The sequence below is a fragment of the Staurois parvus genome, unplaced genomic scaffold (assembly GCF_062004578.1).
Source record: "Staurois parvus isolate SC_StPar_1 unplaced genomic scaffold, SC_StPar_1.0 ptg003334l, whole genome shotgun sequence".
Classification (NCBI taxonomy): domain Eukaryota; kingdom Metazoa; phylum Chordata; class Amphibia; order Anura; family Ranidae; genus Staurois; species Staurois parvus.
In genome coordinates, this window is record NW_028321130.1 from 141,254 (window position 1) to 153,207 (window position 11,954).

Sequence of the window (11,954 nt, forward strand, 5' to 3'; positions counted from 1 at the left end):
AATATTGCACCCAGGTTGCACAAAAAAAAATAAATAAAAAAAAAACATTTTTACCTTCAAAAACTTTCCTTTCTTTTCTTTTTTTTTTACAAAGAGCAGCTTATCCTTTGAAGTAAAACAAGTAAACGGTGTGATGCAAAATGTCGATGGTGTGAATGGATCCTACAAAGAGTGGGCTTGTGGATAGGAATTGTGTTCCAACACAATTGTGTTTTTTTTTTTACTTTAGGTACTTTCACATTTGTTTCTTACTCAAAACATGCATACAAATATCAATGCCATTGGACTCCATTGTTTTCACTTTTGTATAGAAGGCTTACTGCTGGCAGGTTTGGGGCATCCTCACAGTAGTAAAAATCATCATTTCTGAGCTTACAGAACCAGAAATAAACAAGTACTAACACGCATAAAATGACAACAAATGAAGAACATTTCCTTAAAGCACAGGAGAAAAGCTGCAGATTTGTGGCAACTACTGCACCGAAACACATTAAAACTCCAGCAGGTAAAAAAAAATAAACACCCCTAATAAGGCACCTTTCAAACCGTTTGGCTCCGATCAGCAGGGTATCTGCTCACAGATCGCAGTGGACTTTCCTCTGTGTGAAAGGAGCCTTAGCATTACTATTTTTGTGACCTGCAGGAGTAATAATGTTTCAGTGTGTGACCGGTCACATCCGTGCCCTTACAGTTTCTGTGGACACAGGCAGACCCGTCAGCTCTATGGGTGGCCAGGTGTAAATGGGCTCTCCTGTACCTCCCATCCAGTCAACAAAAATGAAAAATTACGCATTTCTTTTCTGTTTTTTTGCTTTCTGGACCTGGATGGCGGTAGGTGGATGTAAAGAGACACAAGCCCAATTACATCTGCCTGTCCATAGGGCTCCATGGACCTTCCAACCAGGTCTGCCTGAAAAACTGACAAGTGGACCTGATTGGAATGCTGGTGTGAAAGTAGCCTAACAATTACATCAGCACTTGCCCTATAATAGATCATACTCATCTGCAGCTTAGACCAAATTAGGGCTCATTCACAAAGAGAAAAAAACACAGTTATTTACCTGTTAACTATTTCCAGGAATCTTCCAGGACAGCTTCACATGAGAGATAGGCTCCTCCTACCAGGAAACACCTGATCCACTTTTTCCTAATAAATAGCCTCTCCACCCCTGAGATCCTCAGTGTAATAATATAACCGAAGGTCTAGGATAAAACACAAATATAACAGTAGGAATATCATATATCTAGTCCATTGTATGACAGAACACCAGCTTATAACTAGAAAAGCTACAATTTCTGGGGAAATTGTGTGAAGTGTTCTTGCCTCCACCAGTAGTCTATAACTGGAGTGGGCGGTGTAACTGGGTGGAGTGGGTTCCTATGGCAACTCACTCTACAGCAAGGCCAGAGAAGAGCGGTTAAAAAACTGCTCCAACTTGCTCACTTCACTGGCGCTTGGCCTCTTCAAAAGATTGTAGTTTAAAAATGATAAATCTGAAGAGCTTTATATTGTGAGAATCACAAGACCCAGCCCTACATTTTGTTGCATAGTATGTCTCTGAAATATTAAAAATGAAGGCACAGTCGCAGTTTAGAAATTGCCCTTCAAATTTGAGGTGGCTAGAGTGCAGTTTCAATGAATGTCAATGGGCGGCGTGAGTTGCAAACAAATGGTCATATTGTGAAGACTATCAGGACTATCGCCTAGCCGTGGACATTTTTAGTGGCAGCAGGGATAGCTGAACGTTTTGATATAAGATTTGTGTAGGTGGGCTTGAAAATGAGGGAGTGATGGCAGTTTAGAAATCATGTCCTGATTTTTCAGCTCACACTCTAGCTTTTGTCAGCTCCCACTCTAGTTTTCAACATTCCGCCATTCATTCCTATGGGACCAATTTCACCACAAAAACGCTGATATTTCGTGAACCATTCGGCGAAACGTTCCACAAAGTAATAGCACACCAATCGGGAACAATCCGCACGTTTCGGTATATTACTGTCTATGTAGTGTAAAAACTGCGGGAGGAGTTAGGGTGGTAAATTTGGCAATAATAATAGGAATATATATGTGAGATAACAGTAAGTGGTTGCCATGCAAGAACACTTAATGACAGGATTCTCCCAATTAAGCCTTCCTAAATGTAACCCATTGGAATTATGCACCACAATCCTTTTGCAGCGGTTTAACACTGACACTGGTATTTCCCCACCCCCCACCGATAACTGGCCCTACAGCCACTGATTATTTTCAGCCAAGAGTAAAATGGAAGTTGATTCTAATCCAAGAATCTGTCATTCAATAACATTTTGTTGGGGTGGTTACTGCACTTGCTACTGAGTCACAGAACAAACCCAAAACACTTGCAGTCAGGACACCGGTACGCCACGATCCAAACACATCAACAAACTTACCTTGAACACATCCTAGTTGTGGTCCAGCGTGAACAGCACCAGCAAGTCAGACGTTCCCTTGGACAGATTCTTGGGGACGACAATTGCTCCAGAGAACTTTCTCTTTACAGTCATTCAGTTTGCACTTTGACAACAAAAATAAACATATCAGTTATTTGGAAGAGCATCAACCCCAGCACTGCCCACATATTCTACCATGGACAGGAATACAATCAGTTTGATTTGTAATTCTGAACACTTGACTTCTTATGAGCAGCTCTCATATTTCCGTTGTCTTTAGGGTGCATTTATTTTACATTACAATTTAAAGGAGGATTGAAGTCTACACTCAGAAACCTGCAAGTTTAACCACCTATCTACCGGGCACTTATACCCCCTTTGTGCCCCGGCCAATTTTCAGCGCTGTCTCACATTGAATGACAATTGCACAGTCATGCAACATTGTACACATATGACATTTTTATAATATTTTTCACACACAGAGATTTTTTTTTGTGGTATTTAATCGCAGTTGGGTGTTTTATTTTTGGCACTATAAACAAAAGAAGAGCAACATATGCAGCAATGATGGGCACTGATAGGCGGCGCTGATGGGCGACACGGACAACCAGCCCTGACTGCCGAAGCTGAATGGGTGGCATTGATGGACGGTACTGATGGGGGCCCTGCTGGGTGGTACTGAAGGGCACTGATCATCAGTGCCCTGATGATCATTGCCGATCTCCTCTGTGACAGCTGCCAGTTATCGGCAGTACTTTCTGCACGCTGTGACAGTGTGAGGAAAATGCTGCCGATAACAGACAACTGTATTTACACAGTGAACTGTTGTGTCATTGGACGCAGCTGATCATGTGGGAAAAGGCTGCTGTGATTGGCCTTTTACCTCATCATGTGATCAGCTGTCTCCGTAGGACACAGCGATCACGGAGATCGCCGGGTGCGTGCCCCTGATGGTGCGCGGGGGGCACATTCTGGGAGGACGTCATAAGACACCCTCCCAGAATTAGGTAACCGCGCTGTAGCCGTCATTTGGCTATATCACGGTTACCAAGTGGTTAAAGGATAAGCTCACCTTTTGTAAAAAAAAAATAAAAAATTAAAAATGCACGTTTTTTTTTTTTGCAGCCAACAAAAATGTGCATTTACTATTTTTGTACATTACATTCTGTAAAGTATTGCACCTGTGATCAGCAGATTGTGGGTGCAATGCCCGGATCCTGCAGACCCACAATAAGCTGTCTGCCCGTACTCCCATATGTCAGAAAGTTCCTACACTGCAGGAAGAATCAATGAACTACAAGAGTGCTCATCAGTGTCCTCGCAGCTCATTGAGAACTACAACCTGTCAGCCACAATGGCTGACAATACTTGTAGTCCGTTCATTCAAGGAAACTGAATGAATGACGTGGACATGTGGGTGGAGCCCTGAAGGGCCACACTGTTTTTAAATTGTGACAGCGGGTGAGGGAAGAAGCCCACTGTCATGGAGAGGAGCGCTGGTGGCGGGAGGTTGGGGAATAGGAGCATGGTAAGTGTTACACCCCAAATATGGGTGACATGCTCCGAAAGGTGCTTAGATCCTTTCATTTCTACATTGTTTTTGTTCAACCAGAGTGGCTCCAGGCAGAAAAGTACAACCTGAAGATGAACTGCTGAAAAACAATCTGGAATACATAGAACAGAGACATTTTACCTGCCAAAAGATTCTTTATTTCTGTCTGTCCAGTTCTGAGAATTTCAAAGCTCTGTCACACTGCACAGCTCTGTCTAGCAGGGCAGTAGACCTGATTTTAATCTGCTGCAGTAACTTACAGTTCTTGCTCCTCCCTCAGTCTGAATGGATAGTGAAAGAAGCAGTAGACTGATGAGCTCACACCCGTCACTCTGCTCTCTCCTCCTAACCGCATGCCCCTTACACGAGTATTGCAGCAGAACTGATTCACTTCTTGTGCTGCGGCTTCTCTCTGGTCAAATCTGAACTCTGCTGTACAGGGATTTTAAGAGTCAAATATCAAGTCAAAGTGTAGGCACTTGCATCATTCAATGTAATAATTATATATAAGCAGTAGACGAGCACATAAATGCTGCATTCTAGTCCATGGGGCGTCATTTTAAATGACTCATTCAGGGCAGAGAAATATTTTTTAAAAATGTGAGAGCCCATAAAGCTGCCCGTACATTTCACCTCCCACAAACCTATATGGATCAGGCCATATGAGCAGAGATGCAGTATGGATCCTTTTTATGCAGGATCTTTCAGCTAGCAAGATCCTGTAAAAATGTCGGCAGCCGTCAAAGGACAAGTTCACCTTTCGTAACGTTAAACCCAAACTCAGGGTGTAAAATGTAATATGTTGTTATGATCAGACTGGGCCCTGTGGGGGATCTTCTCCCCTCTCGCTGTCAAATTTTTAAAACCGTGGCCGTGTAGGGCTCCGCCCACACAGTCACCTGTGGATGAGAGACTACAAGTCCCAAGAGCCTTAGCGGCTGTCAGCTTTAGTCCTCAATAAACTACTACTGTGCTGTGAAGTGCCGTGGTAGTTCATTCATTTTTCCTGTCAGTATATCTGTTGGCTCGTACATCCCTTTACGTGTAAGAAGATATACTAACAGATCTGCAGGAGACCCGCATGGCGCTGGCACAATGGTCTACGGGCTCCTGCAGACAGAAATAAGAAATGCACATTTATTTTACCTGCAAAAAAAAAAAAAGTGCAATAATTATTGTTTTTTAAAAGGTGAACTCATCCTTTAAAGGATACAGTCACCTTTTGTAACGTTACACCCATATTCAGGGTTACAATCACACCAGCCCCTGCACCCCCCCCCCCCCATCACCGTTGTATCTGCTAATGGGGGATCTTCTCCCCCCTGCTAGCTGTCAAAATGTAAAATAAAAACTGCTATGCGGGGCTCCGGCAGCGTCACTCATTCACAGTATTCTGTGAATGGGAAAACTACAAGTCCCAGCAGCCTTTCCAGTTGTCAGTTTGTGGTTTTCAACCAACTATCACGCCAGTCCACAGCACCATGGTAGTTCATTGAGCCTTCCTGTCAGTAAGTATCTGCTTGCCCATACGGGATGTACAAGCAAGCAGATTCTGGCTGTGGTGGGAGCACAGCCTGCCTGTCCTCCAATGGGCAAGATTTATTTTTAATAGTAATGGCGGCGATCAGCAACTTATAGCATGACTGCGGCGGGCATTCTGACACTGGGGGGAACTGACTTGATGTCACTGACATCCCCAGTGACACCAATACACTGATCAGTGCTAATAAAAAGCGCTGACACTGTACTAATGGCACTGGTCAGGAAGGGGTTAGCATGTGGGGCGATCAAAGGGTTAACTGTGTGCTGTGTAAGCCATGCAAAGCATTGTGCAGTAGCTGACAGGGGAGAGCACTGTATTGTTTACATACAGTTCTCTCCCTCCGTCAGTAATGCTCCTCAATCACCGGGACCCGGTGACTGACAGCTAAGGCTGCGAATAGCTGCACGGGTAGGGGCGTGCACGGCTCAGAAATGCAAAATGACGTATATATACAGGTGATTTTGCGCACCCCTGCCGCCCTGTAGCAGTATATCTTCTATAGGGCGGCAGGAAAGCGGTTCACTGAAAGTACAAATACGAGGTAACCTGATAAGACTTCTTTTCTGATCTTCTGGAGTTTAATGGACACTAGCTAGATCAAAGCTGAGCACATAAATCTTGAAGATCTGAACTTCAGCTTCCCTTCAGTCTTACACAGTTGTACAGACTTCTCTGCTCTACTGACATGGCATGATTTCACTGCACACTGAGCTTCTCACAGTGTGCATCACAAGTCAGAGCCCACCTTATTTCCTTGCTGGAGGACGTCAAGCATCTATTCTTTCCTCCCCGGCCTTCCTGTCCCTGGTCCACCCTTTTCATTCATTGGATTTCACTTTCAATCATGAAGATTCGGCATCACATGTGTGCATTACCTGGAGTGATTTGTGTGCCAACCAAGCCTGCCGAGAGTGCCACTGCTGAGAGACGGACATCCAACCATCAAAGCATTTTGATTTTTGCACAAATCGTCCTAAGAGTCAGCCCACTGCTTGTATCAGAACTGAGGACCTATGAGAGGAGTACTGAGGCAGGGTGCTGTGATCATTTCAGAAGGCCAGCATCCCACTAGCACCTCTCACCAGCCATTGCATAGGGAAGCACAGAGACCCAGTGATGTCTAAACAAGCTATATAGTGAAAACAGAAAGTTTCCTTTTAAAACTCATCAGCATGTTGATGGGGATGGAAAGACTTCAGCTTCAAAGGAAACCCTGAGGAACATATCGAGGTGACCCTTTCTTCTGAGAATTGTAGTACCCGCCATGATACTTTGGATCATCCTTCACAAGTACAGAGATGAGGAATTCTAACAGTTTTCTGACATTCACAGCATGCTTGTTCCAGGCATTGAAGCCAAACTACCAGGCACATAGCATTTTCAGAAGACCAACAATGGCCACAAAAGCAGACCCATACTTCTCATGACAGGTAGACTTTGAAGGAAACGAATGCATGAAACAATATGGAGATCATTATGGAACACTCTGAAAATGCTATTTGCCTGGCTGTCTCTAGAATCCATACTTTGAAACACCAACTTGAAGCCAGCATGCAGGTTAGAAAGCAGGGATGCACCGATACCATTTTCTGATCGGCCAGTACCGATACTTTCGGTCAAGTACTCGCCGATACCGATTGCCGATACTTTGTGGTGCGATGTGCGTCAATACAAAATGTATGAACACAAATTGCACCACAAAGACCAGCATGCAATGTGAACAGGAATGCAATTTCTGTCCAAAACAAATGCGGTTTCCCCACTGGACAGGAGCGGTGAAGGGAGTTTTCCCGCAGCGGAGAGTGGGCATGTGGGGATGTATACCATGGTGGCAGATACTCCATATTCTCAGCGGTAGGAGAGGAGACAAAGACGCCGACATCTGAAATCCCTGCCGATTTCTCTCCTCACCTTGCAGCAATGACAGTTCAGGCTAGAGGACTATTGATGTCACATGGACGGTGCTGACCAATCAGATGCCACAGGGATGTTGGATTCCTATCTCCTGACGCCCGGGACATGTAGTTCCGGGCGCTGGGCAGGTAGTTTCATTCTACCTTTAGGTCTGCTGCGGGCAAGCAGCAGGGCTCACCTGTCAGGTGAGGCAATAGGTGGCAGCGCTGCTGTTGACTGCGTTGCACAGTGCCAGCCTCTCCGCACCCCCGTCGTGTGCTCTCCCCGTTGGGTAGAGGGGAGGGAGAAGAGCGGACGAGTCCCCTCCCCTTCTTGTGCTGACTCGGAAGTGACGTTATGATGTCACTTCCGGGTCCCCGTTGAGAGATTGTAGAGCAATCCCCATAGGAACAGAGGGGAGACATCCAGAGTCTTTTAGACCTTGGATGTCTCGAAGAGAACCTGTCACCAAAAATCATCACATAGGGGAAGTTGTCCCCGTGATTAAAAAAAAACTTTTTTTTTACAATTATAAACAATGAAAGTTACACCCAAGCACATGCCATCCCCCCAAAAAGGCCGGCACCCCCACACATACAAAAACGTACAAAACGTAAAAGCACACGCTGGGACGCCTACGCATCAAACCGTCGATTGCGATACGTTACATATCGCCGCGCACGCCAGAATGAGAGCGATAATTCTAGCACCAGACCTCCTCCGTAATACTAAACTGGTGACCTATAAAGGAGCTTTAAAAGTGTCACCTATAGAAAATACAGGGTACTGAAGCTCCTCGCCATTTCACAAGTGCGCACAAATTTAAGGATGACAAGTTGGATATCTATTTATTCGCTGCAACCTCGGCTTTTAGATTTTACAGAAAATAGGGTCATTTATTGCTTTTTTTGTGCCCTAAAATTAACATACTTGTATTTTTTACTGAAATTTTGCGATAATATGGGACATAAAAAATTGGAACTACCACTATTTTATTCTCTAGGGTCTCTGCTTTCAGGAAATATATATTTGGGTGTTATGCCATCTTCAGGCTTAAAATGATTTTTTAAATGTGTGCAAAAATGGCAAAAACGTCTCTGGCAGCCAAAGGGATAAAGTATAAGCCCTGACCCACCCATTCCTGACGAGCAGCCAATCGGTGCTCAGTACACTGCAAGGTCTCTCTCCTCCTTGCTAGTCCCCGGGTGCAGTGCTGGAGAGAGGGGGGGGGAGGGGGAGGAGATAAACAGCGCAATGTTAAAAATATGACACGTTTAAGTCGCCATAAAGTCTCTTTTGCTTTTAAAACAAGTAGATTGTCATGAGGGACAAGTAGATTGGGGCCCCGATTTAGTCCCTGGACACGTCGTTTATCAAACATTTCCACCCCCCTGTGCCATCTCGCCCGTACTGTCATCGCTGCAAGGAGAGGAGAGAAAGCCGCTTCACAGGTCTGCAGATTTGAAATCCCCACAACTATCTATTCTCTCCTTGCAGCGATGACAGTCCGGGCAAGGCGGCTTCTGATTGGTCAGCACCGTCCATGTGTCCATAACAGGAAGTGAGAGGAAATCCATGCAAACTGGACCCCCCAGATCACCAGAACTAGTGTCCCCATCGGAAGATTTCCCCTCTATCACTTTTCTGGGGACAACCCAAAATGTGGGATCGTCTTTCCCATTCACTTTGGATGATGATGGTAAACAGGACAAACAGAGAGGGGGGATCTCCCCAACAATGGGGGCACAGACAGCAATAAACACTGACAGGGGCTCCAATCATCTCCACTCCATCCAAATCTAAACATGACTTTCCTTTACTTATTTCATTTCTTTTAATATTTAGATTTGTTTTCAGTATTCCTCAGTGATTGTATGACACGGATCTCTTTATGAAGAGTGGGGGAGGGGCGGGGAAGTGATATTTGGGGGATTATAGCTCTGTATTCATTTCCTTTATGAATGGCTGATATGGGGGGGGGGGGGGTCTGGCACAGCTGCTGGGGGGATTATTGGGGGGGTTTCTGCACAATGCTGGGGTACTATAGAATGAATACATGGAGAGAAATGAGATGTATTCTGTGCAGGCATGGGGGGGGGGGGGGCAGAAACACTGGAGGGGGGGATGGGGGAAGTTGTAGTAACACTGGGGGGGCAGAAATACTGGGGTGGAGGACAGATACACTGGGGGGATGGGGGCAGTTGTGGTAACACTGGGGGGGGGGGGTGGGGGAAGTTGTGGTAACATGGGGGGGCAGAAACACTGGGGTGGAGGACAGATACACTGGGGGGATGGGGGCAGTTGTGGTATCACTGGGGGGGGATGGGGGAAGTTGTGGTAACATGGGGGGGCAGATACACTGGGGGGATGGGGGCAGTTGTAGGAACACTGGGGGGGGGGGATGGGGGAAGTTGTGGTAACATGGGGGGGCAGATACACTGGGGGGATGGGGGCAGTTGTGGTAACACTGAAGGGGGAGGGAAGTTGTGGTAACATGGGGGGGGCAGATACACTGGGGGGATGGGGGCAGTTGTAGGAACACTGGGGGGGATGGGGGAAGTTGTGGTAACATGGGGGGCAGATACACTGGGGAGAATGGGGGAAGTTGTTGTAACATGGGGGGGGGCAGAAAAACTGGGGGGGGGGAATGGGGGAAGTTGTTGTAACACAGGGGGGGGGGGGCAGAAACACTGGCGGGATGGGGGAAATTGTTGAAACACGGAGGGAGCAGAAAGACTGGGGGGGGGGGCATGGGGGAAGTTGTTGTAACACGGGGGGGGCAGAAACACTGGGGGGGGGGGATGGAAGAAGTTGTTGTAACACGGGGGGGGGGGGAAGAAACACTGGCAGGATGGGGGAAATTGTTGAAACACGGAGGGAGCAGAAAGACTAGGGGGGGATGGGGGAAGTTGTTGTAACACGGGGGGGGGGGCAGAAACACTGGGGGGGGAATGGGGGAAGTTGTTGTAACACGGGGGGGGCAGAAACACTGGGGTGGAGGGAAGAAACACTGGGAGGAAGGGGGATGTGGGTAGTTGTTGTAACGGGGGGGGGGGGGCGGGAACACTGTCGGGGATGTGGACAGATGTGGTAACACGGGGGGGGGGGGGGGAGGATGGGGGCAGTTGTAACACTAGGGGGGGCAGAAACACGGGGGGATGGGGGCAGTTGTAACACTGGGGAGGAGGGCAAAAACACTGGGGAAGGGGCATTGGGGAAGTTGTGGTAAAACGGGGGGGGGGGGCAGAAAGACTCGGGGAGAAGGTGGGGGCGCTTGTAGAAACACTGGGGGGGCAGAAACAGTGTGGGGGGAAATTGTAATACGGGGGGGCACAGAAAAACTGGGTGGGGGCCATTGGGGAAGTTGTGGTAAAACAGAGGGGCAGAAAGACTGGGGGAAGGTGGGGGCAGTTGTGGTAACACTGAGGGGGGGCAGAAACACTGGGGGGGGCAGGTTTGGTAAAACTGGGGGGGGGGCAGTTGAGGTTACACTGGGGGGGTCGAAGCTCCAGGTATGTCCCCCCCCCATCATTTATTTGTCTCTCAATAGATAAAATCCCCCCCACATCATCCAGCACTCCCTCAGCCTCTTCCTCCTCCCCACCCCCGGCCTTCTCCTCACCTGGGCTCCCCCGGTCTCCATCTTGCCCACCCCGGACCCCGTTTCTCTCAGCTCCCGTCTGTCTCCTCCATCCCTCCTCGGGCTCCTATTACTCTCTGTGACATCAAAAGATGGCTGCCGAAGGAAAGCCATGTCTATAACGTTTAATGGAGCTGATTGGGAAGGGAGACACCTATGGCGGGGAGCGGTATTACCGCCATGGAACACATACAGGCACAGTGACATCTGGAGGCAGAATTTAGGAAAACCCACTAAAGTCACCACAACACTGATTCATTCTATGGGAAAATCAATAAAATAGCAGATTTAGTTTGGTTTTCAGTAAAAATATGTAGGCCCGAAAAGTGACGCTGTGATTGGCAGAGTGATTAGCTCCACCTCCAGGCTCTGATTGGCAGAGTGATTAGCTCCGCCTCCAGGCTGCCTCTGACCTCACTTCCTTTCTGGTTGTTGAGCGATACAGATCGTCAGAGCGGTTCTCCTGCAACTGACTGCGATCATTAGCATTTCTATTGCTGATATCATTATATTATTCTTTAGTAGTGGGAAATATTTATATTTTTAGCCACTTTGAGGTCATCCAGCACCATCACGATGCCACGACCTTCACGACGCCCATCCCGTGGAAGGTCTTCACATCAGGTGAACGGAGGGTCTCCGATCGCCCATCGGACGAGGTCCAGGGTCCAACGTCATCGGAGACGGGAGGAGGCCTCCACCCACCGCAGCCGTTCACCAAGAGAGCGAGCCCGGGCCCCTGAGCACCCTCCACCACCGGCCATGGAACAGCGCGCCGGGGCCCCTGAGCACCCCCCAGCCATGGAGCAGCGCGCCGAGGAGGAGGTAATTCTCTGTCCCATCTGTTTGGCAGGTTATGAAGATGGAGAGGACACGACCATCCTGGCCTGCGCTCACGAGTTCCACACCAGCTG

The 11,954-nt window shown here is 47.7% G+C and overlaps 1 long non-coding RNA gene across 3 annotated transcripts in view; it reads right to left on the minus strand.

Annotated features, from left to right (window-relative positions):
• Positions 1–11,937, minus strand: part of LOC149428308 (uncharacterized) — a 38,247-nt gene extending 26,310 nt beyond the window's left edge. The window contains exons 1-3 of one of the 3 annotated variants that reach the window (XR_016310788.1): positions 11,023–11,937; positions 2,413–2,536; positions 1,062–1,203 (exon numbers count right to left, since the gene is read on the minus strand). This is a non-coding gene — a long non-coding RNA (uncharacterized LOC149428308). Of the gene's footprint in view, positions 1–1,061; positions 1,204–2,412; positions 2,537–6,382; positions 9,341–11,022 lie in introns of those variants that run through there. The other 2 variants (XR_016310787.1, XR_016310789.1) reach the window with 2 other exon arrangements.
• Between the last annotated feature and the right edge of the window lie 17 nt (positions 11,938–11,954).